Genomic DNA, 12,168 nt, shown 5'->3' on the forward strand with positions numbered 1-12,168 from the left:
ATTGCTCATCCGAAATATTTTTGGTTGTCTTGGATGTTTTGTTCTCCCAGGCATTCAGGAATGAATTCTAGAGCAAGGAAGGAGGTCTTGGTGGTGAGAGATGACAGACAGGTCCCAATGCAGAAGGAGAGGCCTTAGATGTTGGAGCTCTGGGGTGGTGGGGGGGGGGGTTCAGGTCCATATGCAAAGTAGGCACAGCGCCAAGGGGCCAGGAAAGGTTTTTAACTTATTATTATTATTATTATTATAATATTTTTTTTGGGCCAGTCTTGGGCCTGAGCACTGTCCTTGGACTTTCTCAAGGCTAGAGCTCTACCCCTTGTGCCACAGTAGCATTTCTGGTTTTTTTTCTATGTATGTAGTTCCGAGGAATTGAACCCGGATCTTCGTGCATGCTAGGCAAGCACTCTACCACTAGGCCAAACTCCTGGCTCCTTCTTACTTCTTTTCTAATCAGAAGAACTATGATTCTACAAATAATGAAACTAGAGTCATGAATTTAGCCTGAGTATGTTGGTGTTTCATCTGGTGCCATTGTAAAATACAATTTTTAATATTTATAGAGGAAGTTACCTGGAGAAGGTACCTGCTCTGGTCTAGGACAGGCAGGTTTGACCCTGAACTGCTTCTGTCTGTCCCAGGGCAAAGGGTTAGAGGTCTGCTTGGGAGGGCAGAGGGGAGCTGTCTGGGCGCTTGGTGTATCTGGCTGTCTGGAGGCTGGTCAGGGTAGGTGGCTCTGTTTGCTGTGGTCAAGAGCCAGGCCCAGCGTCTGCATGTCTGTCATGTGTGTGCTGTGTACATGCATGTGTGCTTCCCAAATGTTCCCTTATACCTGGGGGTGAATTCTAGTCCTCAGCCCCGTGAGGGGACCTGGTGGCCGTGCGGCCTGGGCCTCCTGGCTAGAGGGTCTCTCCTTGCCACTGTCTTCCTAAGAAAGTGGCTTCGAAGCCCATTCCTGCCCAGCGCCGTGTCATGGCCCTGCTAGTTGTGTTCTGCCAGAGCCGCCGGGGTTGTGGCCATGGAGGCAGCCACGTGACTATAAAGGAAAAATAAAGAGGCCGCAGAGTGAGATACGTGTGCTTTTCAATGGTTGTTTTCCAACTGGAAGTAAAAATGTTTAGGTGTCTGGAATTAGGCTGTGTATGCATATACAAATAAGATGCTGGCTGTGTGTGTGTGCGTGTGTGTGTGTGTGCGTGCGTGCGCACACACAGGCACGCGCACACACACGCACACATACACACGTGCCAGTCTGAGGCTTGAACTGAAGGGCTAGACACTGTCATTTAGCTTTTTCACTCAAGGCTAGCACTCTACCACTTCTGGCTTCTTGGTGGTTAATGGGACACAAAAATATCATGGATTTTACTGCCCAGTCTGGCTTCGAACTGCAATCTTCAGATCTCAGCCTCTTGAGGAGCTATGATTACAGGCATGAGCCACCAGTGCCCTGTTAGTCATGTTTCTAAAAATGGAAAAATAAAGAGGCGAGGATCATTTTCACAAAATCCCTCCACTCTAAGTATATATTCCAAATAGTAAGCATTTTAATGTGCAGCTACCAGGAAATTACTAATGAGCTTTATTTTTTAAACACAGAATCCTCCAAACCTAGAGCATGTTTCTTTTTAATTGCTTCAGAATTTTTATTTCTTTTATTTTGTAATTTTTAAATTACAATAAGGTGATCTAGAGAAGGTTACTGTTTCCTAAGTCAGGTCATGAATATATTTCTTTTTGGGCAATGCCACCCCTTCCTTTGCGCTCTCCCAGTTTTTCCCTCCCATCCCTGCCCACAAGTTGCACAGTTCTAGTGAGTGCCACTGCTACATGGTAGCATGTTTTTGCACAATTCGGTTCTCTAATTTCGAGGCCCCAGAGGCTGCATGGCGGTTTGTGCAGGGACTGTTTGCTCTGTTGAGCAGGGCCAGGCTCAGCAGATGCCCCCATATTTTTTTCTGTCTTCTTCCCTCCTCGAGCTGGGAGATTCATTTTCTGCTTTAAAAAATACTTTTTCTTTTCTTTTCTTCTTTTGTTGGTGTCTCCCTGTTGGCCTGAGAAAAGGCATCTTCTGTCAGCTGGTCGTGTCCCTAGAAGCCCTGGGAGCAGGAAGAATGGGTGTTAGGCTGCAGGTTTTTAGAGAGAGGGAGGAAACTGCTGGAAAAGCCTCTTCACTGCTCCCAGACGCCAGGGACGTACAAAGGGCTGGCTTCAGGCTCACAATGATGGGGCGGTTAGTCACCGTGCCAGGGCAGCGGGCAGGCAGACAGAGCCCCCTGTGTCTGCGCCTGTCGGGCAGGGCCCTGCAGCCCTGTTCCCTGCCTGTGTCCCATCCCATTCCTTCCTGTGGGCTTTGTTTGTATCCCACTCTGCTCCTGGTGTTAACCCCCTGCTGCCTGCCGGCTACCTTGAAGCCTGGCTCGGATGCCAGTACCAGCCATCCTGGCCAGAGGCATGCTCCTCCTAGAAGCTGGGCTCAGGCCTTTGTGATTTCTGCAGCTTCTCTGCCAGGCTCAGTCCCTGTCACCCCAAGAGGGCTTTGCATGTCAAGTCAGAGAACCCGGCTTACTGGGGTCGGGGGTGGCTCTGGTCAGAATTTGGAAGTGGGCATCATTCAAAGACTGCGTTTCTGGAAACAATGAAAAGCCAAAACTGTGAAAAATTAGGGAGTGGCCTGAAGCCGGTGTCTGTGTGTTTCAAAGGAACCGACAGATACAAATGGTTTAATCCTGTGTGTGGATACGTGGATAAGATAACTCAGTTATGACCCCACCCTGTGTGGAGAGCTCGGTCATTATAATTGAAATCTCTGTCTGGGCTGCCAGCCCAGACCCTCACAAGCACTGGAACTCGCCATTTTTAGTAGTTTGACAATGAAATTATTGATACTCAGTGAAGGTAATCTTCCCCTCCAAAATATATAAAACACAGCAAAGAGTCTTTTTTTTTTATTTAAAAAGATCATCCTCACAATATTTCTGCATTTTTTGGCTTTTCTTTGCTAAAGTACAGTGGAATGTGTTTTTGTTTTAGAAAGTAGGAGAGGCTTGCTGGGCCCAGTATAAGAAATAAAAATAAAATAAAATCTTTTTTTTTTTATAAATATATAGTCATCTGCTTATAGCTTACAAATCTCAAGTGCCAGACATTTTTCTTGGAGGAAGTAAATGTGTTCAGTTTATTCATTTTACCTGTTGATTATAAGTTGTAGATTTTTAAAAAACTGCTTTAATCCTCTTCTGGCATAGAAGCTATCTTTGGAATAGAAAAGCCCGGGTCTATTTGGTCAGGGAGGGCCTGGGGCCGCCCTGCTACAGTACATGGAAGACCACAATCTGAGCTCTCGCCACTCCAGCGTTAGGAAGCAAGTGATGCAAGACATATGCTCCACACACATCATTTTGTTCTGATTTATTTTTAAGCCAGTTTACATGATTTTAGCACAAAGAATGGTATAGCTTGCATTCTGCGAGCTGGAGCACCATATTTTTTTTTTTCCAAATCCAAATTTAGAGATTGCCTTTTAAAGTAGAAAACAGTGATGTGGGTGTACCTTTTAACCCAGTTTTAAAGGAAGATAGCTAAGATGAAACTTGTAAGGTCCAAAGACTGACCTGTCTAGTCGTTAGGAGGGAGTTAGAAATGGATCACCGCAACATTCCAAGTAAGAAATAAAGAGCAACCCATGCAGACATAAAGGCCCCTCGGGTGGGCTACGTTATCCTGTGCACATGTGTTCCTTTCGAGGAGCTGCATGTTACTGAGCTCCGGGTGGCTGTGTGGCAGGGTTCCTGTCTAACTAAGACAATGTCCCACTATGGGTCTCTTCCAGCACGACCCACAAACTGCAGCCTGCCCCGAAGAGCACATATCATTATTTTAAAGCAAACCTAGCCCAATCTTTTGCTAATTGTAGTTCTTCTGTGAAGAACTGAAGACATGGCCACCAGTAATAGAAAAACAAATGTAAATTGGGGACAGGAAGACACTCACTGGGAAATGGACCCCAGCTGTGGGGATCTGGCAGGTCAAGCTTTTGGGGTTTCATGCTTCCAAACCTTCCACTTCCTCTATTTAAAGTGAGACCAGAGTGAAAAGGCTGAGATGAATTTTGACTCGTGTAAGTCAGTGTCAAGTCCACAAACAACCAGGCAGCTGCTGACCTCATTCTCACCACCTCCTGAATCTGCATTTCTATCCGAAGTCAGAAATATATGATTAATTGTCATGGTCTTAAAACGATCACCATAAAGGTAGGCTTTTGCATCCAATTCTGGACTAAAATTGTGTTTAAATGAAAAAGAAAATAACATAAAGCAAGCACAGTGCCGGGCGGTGCTCTCTGTCCTGGCGGCTGAGGCTCTGACGCCAGCAGCCAGCATTTGTCAGCTGAGTCGCCCAGTTTCATTTTCTCTTTGAGACTGTCTCTCCCACAAGGAAAAATGCTGGGGATGTGGGAACCCCTCCCAGCCTTCAAATCACTGTTCTGGCCACTCGTGGGGATCCGTGTTTAGACAGCGCTCACTTCATTCTCAGGATCATAGATACAGTTATGTCAACCACAATCTTATTTGCTGATCCTGAGAGAAATGTGTGTGCTCAGTGTCAAAAATTGGGAAAATACAGAAAGGCAAAGAAGAGAGGAAATACCCCTTCCTCCCACGCCGAGAGGAGCATCTATTTTCACACAGCACCATGCTGCTTTTCGGCTTGGGGCTACGAATCAGCTGTTCCCTTCAAGCAACGGCTTCAAATCCTGGGCATCTAGAGACAAGGCCTTGGGCCTCCCCCGGTAGTTCTAGGAACCCACAGGACCAGGCCAGACCCCTGCCAGCACAGTCCCTGTGGTAAAAGCCATGACCTCAGGCAAGCTGTGGGTAAGGGTGAACAGCGTGGGGTGGGGGGGAGGGGGCCTGGAGCCCCTCTCCCTGGATGCAAGGGATGGGGTGGGCAGTGGGTGGGAAGAAGGGGCAGGCAAGTGATGGTTGTTTCCAGGGTATCAGTTTGATAGTTCCAGCTTGACCCCTGGGATTGGTGGTGAGGGGAGAACTATGCTAAAACTTCAGTGCAAGGATACACACAGTCCCCAGAGGCTGTGTCACCATCATTCAACCGTACACACTGGCTAGGCAAAAGTTTCACCAGGTTTATGGGGGGGAAGAGAAACAGATATCCCTGTGGTTTTGTGGGGTCAGTCACCTGTGATTAGAAGGGAACCCCAGAATTGGCAAGTCCTTTTGCTGATGGAAAAATGGTGGCCCTAAGCCTGGCCTCGCTCCTTAGAATCACATGGCTGCCTCAGAGGCTCCAGAGCAGGCCACTGCAGACTGCTCTGTGGGCTGCAGAGTTCGTTATAAAAGAGAAATATCGGCAATAAACAAGACATGGATTAATAAGTGAGATAGACAGTACATTATCGCAGAATGAAATAATGGCAGTGTGTGTCACCCTTATAGCAGTGCCAGCAGAGAATTTGTCCTGCCAAACAGGAGTCCAGCATGTAACATGTCCCTAACAGTAAATGTATGTGCAAATTATGTAATTGTATGCATGTGTTTCACTGAATACAGTTCAAAAGGAAAGCAGAATATTATTTCTGGGTAATGTGTTCTTTGTTCTATGTATTTTATATTTAACCTGTACTTTTAGAAAATGGAATTCTTAGCTTATCTATATCTTAAAATCCTGATTTACATTTTCTTCTTAAATTCCTTACATTTAGACGTTCGTATGCTCTCTTCTAAACACTTGCTATTTTTTATTATCAGGAGGAAATTAGTTTTTATAGACTTGTGGGTAGAAATAACCACAAATAACATATTTTTCTTCAGTTGTTGGGGGGTAGATGGTAGGTAGCAGAAATAATGGTTAAGCTATTAAATGCCTATACTATAGTGAGAATTACTTGGGCTTCAAGCACTAGAGCTTAGCAGTCAGATGCTACAGGGGTCCCTAATCAAGCATATGTACTTGCCTAACTAGCACATAAAAATCTTGGTTAAGATTTTGTATGGACTCCAGGAGAAATGTTTGTTCTCCAAACAATAGCATCAGAAAGGGACACTTGCCTGGACCCGAGGTCAGCTCTGGACTCTCGGTTCATGATTTTTGGCTTCTCTTGTTTTACACTTGAAAGCAATCTAAAAGATCCTGCGAGCTCAGGACTGGACACGTGAATAAACTCCGGCTTTACCAGGCCAGTGGCAATTGTAGCGGCTTATTTGGATCTACGTTCCTTTTCTCGAGAAGGAGAGAAAGAGAAAGGACACATTGTTTTTATTTAGGTCCACGAATTTCTACCTCTCAGATTTTAAGAAGCGCCCGCAGTCCGCCTGCTGCCGCGGGAGGCCGGCCCTGGGGTCCCTCCGGCATGGGGACGCGTCACTGGGTTTGTCCACCACTCGGGGCGCGTCTGCCCGCCGGGGTCCAGGCTGTCGGCGGCGCTGCGCGGAGCGCGGGGCCCGCGGGCCGGGGCGGGGGAGGCGGGTGGCGGGGTCTCGGGGGGGTCCCCGCCCCGCGGCGCCTCCCGAGCCTCAGTTTCCCCGCGGGTCCCGGGCGGCCGCCGGGCCGCGACCCCTTAATCCGCTTTAGTGGACGTGGTGCGGGCGCCGCCGGGCCGAGCACACAGGGGCGGCCGCCGCCGCGACTCCTGACCCCGGGGTCGCGCCCTTTGTTCGCCCTCAATGGGGCCCGGCCCGCGGCTAATTGGGGCGCGTGCCGCCCGCGCCGCCGGCCGCCGCGGGGACCCGGATCAGGCCGCTCCGCCCGGGGCGCGTCCGGGACCCCCAGCCAGCCCAGACCCGAGTCCAGGCCGCGGCCGGGACCCGAGCGGCTGCAGACGCAGCTCCCGCCCCGCTCAGGTGCCGACCCCAGCCCAGGCCCGCGCCCCGCCCCGCGAGCCCCGCCCGAGGCCGCGGCTGCGGCCCGGACGTGCGCGGGGCCGCTCGGGCCGGTGGGCACAGGCCCGGGCTCCCGCCGCCCAGAGACAACCCCAACCCTCACCCCCTTCTCCCCGCAGCCCTTTTCCTGCGCAGAGGCAACTCCAGATGTGACCCGTGTGCGCCTCCGCGACATCCAGGCAGTGACATTTTGCACTCCGTGTGCTTTCTTTCCCATCCAACGTTGGCTAGAGTCTTAATTTTTATTCCCAAGAAACTCAGCTCCTTGTAATTTTAAAGCAGGTGTGTGTGTGTGTGTGTGTGTGTGTGTGTGTGTGTGTGCGCGCGCGCGCGCACACGCGCGCGCGTTCAAGGCACCTTCTCAATTTTGGGTGTCAAAAAGAAAACTGAGACAAAGCCTTTGGAGAGGGTTGAGCAGCGTCCAGCCCTCCAGGCCACTAGACCTGGGCCTGTGGCTGTTGTTTCCTAGTTTCTTTTGCTGGACTTGGCCATCCTGCTGCAGCTTTGCAGGGCGGCTTTTAAGATGTAGTTTGTTTCTGAGCTTGCTGTTTGGGGGACAGAATTTGGCTTTGGGCAAGTTTGGTGCTTTGCCACTGCCTGGACACAGCTTGCTGTGGGGTGGCGTCGGCTCTGGGGTGGGTCCTGCGGGAGTTGGGGAGACAGGTGCCATATAACTTTGCTCAAGGACCTTAAAGTCCAGCCCATAGGGACAGGCCTTTCCATTCCTACATGCTAGAGGACATCTTGCAGAGTAGCCCAACTCCCTGGCCACTGCATCTGCCAGTCTTTCTCCTTTCTGAGGATCAGTTACCCATTGGTCAGCATATTTCCTGGCCTGGGACCCTGCATACCTCCCCAGAAAACAGCTGCCCAAGGAGCCAGTTCACCAGCAATCCTTGCAGCCTTACCACGTGGGGTTTCTCAGTTGTTCTTGTCTCCTGCTCTGCCTTTATACCAAGACCCATGTGTCAGTTACCCGCAGGGGCCATCATAGATGGACCTGTACAAGCAGTGACCAGAACCACCCTGGCTGCTTGGCCAGGAGGCTCCAGGTGCAGGGTGCAGGCGCCCAGCAGATGAGGGCAGTGGACAGGAGGAATTATGGTTCTTTGGCAATGGCCAGGCGGCTTTGTTACAAGATTTTGCAGACCCCTTGAGAAGCTTGTGTCGGTGATTTTATAGCCAGGTCTATCTGTCCCCATCATTTTCTTTTGGGGGCCTTCAGGATGCACCTGGCGGGGGGGGGGTGGGAGTGGAAACCTCAGGTGGCCTGGGTTCTGGATGGGGGTTTACCAAGGCTGGACCAGCTTAAGGCAGTTCTGAGCTCCAGATTTCAAAGAAGTTCTGCTTTCCTTGGAAGCTGTTCTTTACCTGTAAAATAAGACTGTGTGAAAGGATGGACGGTGATGTCTTCTCTAAAAAGAAAAATAAGCGGAAATAACAAAATACCTATGCATGTGGACGTCGGAGCCCTAGGTCCGTCAATATCAGATCAACTCACTACTGCACCTGCTTAGGCCTCAGTTTGCCTGACTTTCAAGAGGTATGACAGATCTCCTTTACCGGCTTCTCGTGGGAAGGAGTGAATGCATGCTGTGTACATTATGCAGTGCTTGCTGTATACAAGTGATGAAAATCTCTCTCTATTCCGAGGCCATTGCTTATGGTTAAAATATTTACTGACTTGCACTTGTGAAACGATCAGGGTATTGCTGACACAAACTCTCGCAAGCGTCCTAGCCCTGGCTATAAGAAGGGTGTGGGAAGAAATCAGAACTTGGTAGAGTTGACCCCAGGTCGCTAGAGGCTTGAACCCCCAGATCTGTCTGTGGCCCTGCATTGCCCCTACTCAGCCTGGCGAAGGGGCATAGTCCTGGCACAGCCGACACCCTTGGGCCTCCACCCCAGGCATCAGGTTTCTGAGGCTTCCAGAGTATCTAGGCAGAGTATCTCAGCTTCCATTCAGAAAGCCAAGGCATGCCCCCCCCCTCTTTTTTTTAATTGCTGGAGAGGCTTTTCTGTATCTTTGATCAGTCTTTGTTATCTCTGGCTTTGGGTGTTGGCACCTGGGTAATAGATCATGCAGTAGGGCCTGCCCTCCTCCTAGGCATAGGTCCCCCAGCAGAGCTTGTGGCCGGCACTCAGGTCCTGCAGGAGATGCCAAGGCACACATTCGTGCAACAGCACATGTACACGCATGGGTACACATACACCTCATGATATACCTTCGTGACGCTAACTTTTCGTGTACTCAGTATTGACATTTGAGGCACCCACAGGCTGTCTTAAAAGTCTCATTCAGCCTGTCTGCCTTGGAGCTATTTTATTTATAATTCTTCTTGTCATGTCAAAGAACCCTGTGTTTCTTGCAGACTGTGTTTGGGGTGGTTGAGTGCTTTGGTTTAGGGCCACAGCCTGTTCATTTTTCCAGATCTGTAGGTCCAGGTGTGCGCTGACAAATTTTTTCCCAGCTCTTGAAGGTTCCCTTGGAGCTTGGAATCCTGCTGTAAATTTCCAGAGCTCTACATGGTAGAGACTTCCACTTTGCGGGGAAGTTTCAGGAAGGAACGAAGGAGCCAGAAGGGCCCATGTTCCCTGCCTGTTCACCCACAGAACGTTCCATAGGCCCGGCATGCCGGGAGAGAGGGTCTGCTAGCTCAGTGAGAACATGACGCTGCTGGTTAAGGGGGGTTAAGCATTCAGAGGATGAAGACTCTTGTTGAAAATTAAAAGCTCTTGTCCCGGCAAATCATTGAAAATCAAGCTCACTAGGGGAAATATCTGTCCCACCTTGCTGGCATCTTGAAATACATTCTTAAAATATTTGCTCTAATCATTTAAAAATAATATATTTTCAAAGTCAGTTTCTTCTTGTCTGGTGGCTTCCCTTCCCACTTTCTTTTGGAGAAACCAAATGAACTTCTTGTTTTATAGAATCAGGAATCACACCCAAAACTGCCCTATAAATAGAGACAAAAATGAAAGCATCCGTTTTCTTTTTTAATGATAAACTCAGTTAAAAACATTTTCTTAATTTTGTAGAAAGGACATAAATGGGGGGCTAAAATCAGATCTTTAACCTTGAAATTATCTCTATGGAAAAGACGGGGAACTTACTCAGACATAGGAAAGTGAAACTTTATATAGTCAGCTACCCATCTATGCTATGTGAAATCCTATTTGTTTATTTTTAAATGAAGTAAGAATATTTCAATAGATAAGGCCAGGGTACTCAAATTTCAAGCAACTTATAACTGACCCCCCCCCGGCAAATCCTACATTCAGTGAGTGCCCTTCTGCAAGCAGCTAACTGCTGCTGAAATCCTTTTAAAGAAGTAATCCGTGAAGTCTTCATTTTAAAAACAGTTCCTACAATCGCTTGCAATTTAACAATGAGCCATTTAAGTCCAAAATCAGCTTTTCTCTTTCTCAATCTCTTCTCTATTCTGGAGAGCTTCTAATTTGCCTAGACTGTGTGTCTACAAAATCCTACTCAAGTCTTGCCATGGAGAAGAAAACACACTCCATGAGCATTTCAGCATTTCTAAAAATCTGAGTATACATATCGGCAACGAACAGTTTTTAAGGTGAAAAAAAAGGTACAGGTAAGTTCTTCTTAGCTAGGATTCAGAAAGAATGTGTAATCATTAGAATAACGGCTACTTAAGGTTGCAATAAAGGATGAATCAGACGATAACAACCCTTGAAATAAATCGAGGCTTTTCGATGTGAAAGGAAGTTTGACCTTGGACTTTGGGCAAATGAAATCCCTCCCAGATTGTCTGATGTACTTTCATTTTCTTGGACTCCAAATTCTAATGTATTTTAAATTGCTAATAAAAAATGCTAGAAGGAGCACAATACATTCTTTAGAAAAATGCTAGCTTCACAATTTATGATGATTCCATTTTAGAAAATATAGACTTGGACAACTAAATCAAAATCAGTTCCCACCTCTCTTGGATGAGTAATTTTTAATTTTTTGAGATTGCCTTTTCTCATTTCTTTATATAAAGCCAAGACTCTAGCTTTGGCGTTTGCTAGAGATGTGCTGCTAACAATCATTACCAGCCTTCACCCTCATTTCATAGTTTCTAGCTTACGTCACTGCTGCTCCGAAATGAAAAATGCTGTCATTCTTCATCTGCATAAAGGGAAACTTTTCAGATGAGGGTGTTTGTATTGAATGCCACGTAACCATATATTGATACACATTTATCATAGAATCCTAGAATGCTCTCGTTTGCTGTGAGAAATAATTATTAGCTCTTAAGAATGTTTCCAAGAGCATTAGACTCTTTCATTCATTTATTTTTGATAGGGGGGCATAGCTAACACAGCAAGAGAAGTGAAGGTGTGATTTTCCAAGTACATTAAACCTCATTAAATGTGGTTCCAGAAGAGTCTTTTAAGTGACAGAATTGTGTGTGTGTGTGTGTGTGTGTGTGTGTGTGTGTGTGTTCACAGCCATCAGCCAAGAAGCAGAGAACATGAGGACATGCTATTCATTGTTGTCAGTTGCAGGTACACTTAATTATGCTCTCTGTGAAATAAGACATATATGTACATGTAATAGAATAGCATTATAAAATATATTAAGGATATGCCAGATAACATATACCAACGAATACATATTATATATAATATATACTAAAAGGGAAAGGAAATGAAAAGAGATACAGAAATGCTGCTTTTTTTAGGGGGGGGGCATGCTCAGGCAATGACCGATATCTGCTTTTGTCCTCAAACATGCTTAGGGTTTCTTTACCATTGGTACTAAATGAACACTAAGCATGACATAAAACTGAGGAAGTAAAGCAAAAGATTGTGCAAACGCCTTTGCTGTGTCTGGAAGGAAAGTCTGTGCTCTATGGCTGTGAGCTTGAATCCAGCCCGAGGCCTTATCAACTGAATCTTCTTTCACTGCTTTACTTCTGTGAAAACCAGTAGATGGCTTTCTTTTTCCTTCCTCAACTTCCTCCATGATAAATACATGGAAACATATGTCATGCATTTACCCAAAGGAGATGGGGGCTGATAGGTATTTATTGTGCATAAATAGAAAACCATCTATTCACAAAGGCAAACAAGTTAGGACCCAGGCTTCTTAAAATGGACTCTCAAATCTGTCCACTACTTTGAGACAAAGGCGAAATGGGGGTGGGCATAAATCGTTAGCCTGCTTTGCCTTGTTAGAGTGCCCAGAGCCGGCTGGTATCTCCATGAAGGACACATGGAGGAAGATGGATTCGTATCTTATCCAGATCTG

Source organism: Megascapheus bottae, chromosome 2 (genome assembly GCF_031878675.1).
Source record: "Megascapheus bottae isolate mThoBot1 chromosome 2, mThoBot2.hap1, whole genome shotgun sequence".
In the NCBI taxonomy this organism is placed as follows: domain Eukaryota; kingdom Metazoa; phylum Chordata; class Mammalia; order Rodentia; family Geomyidae; genus Megascapheus; species Megascapheus bottae.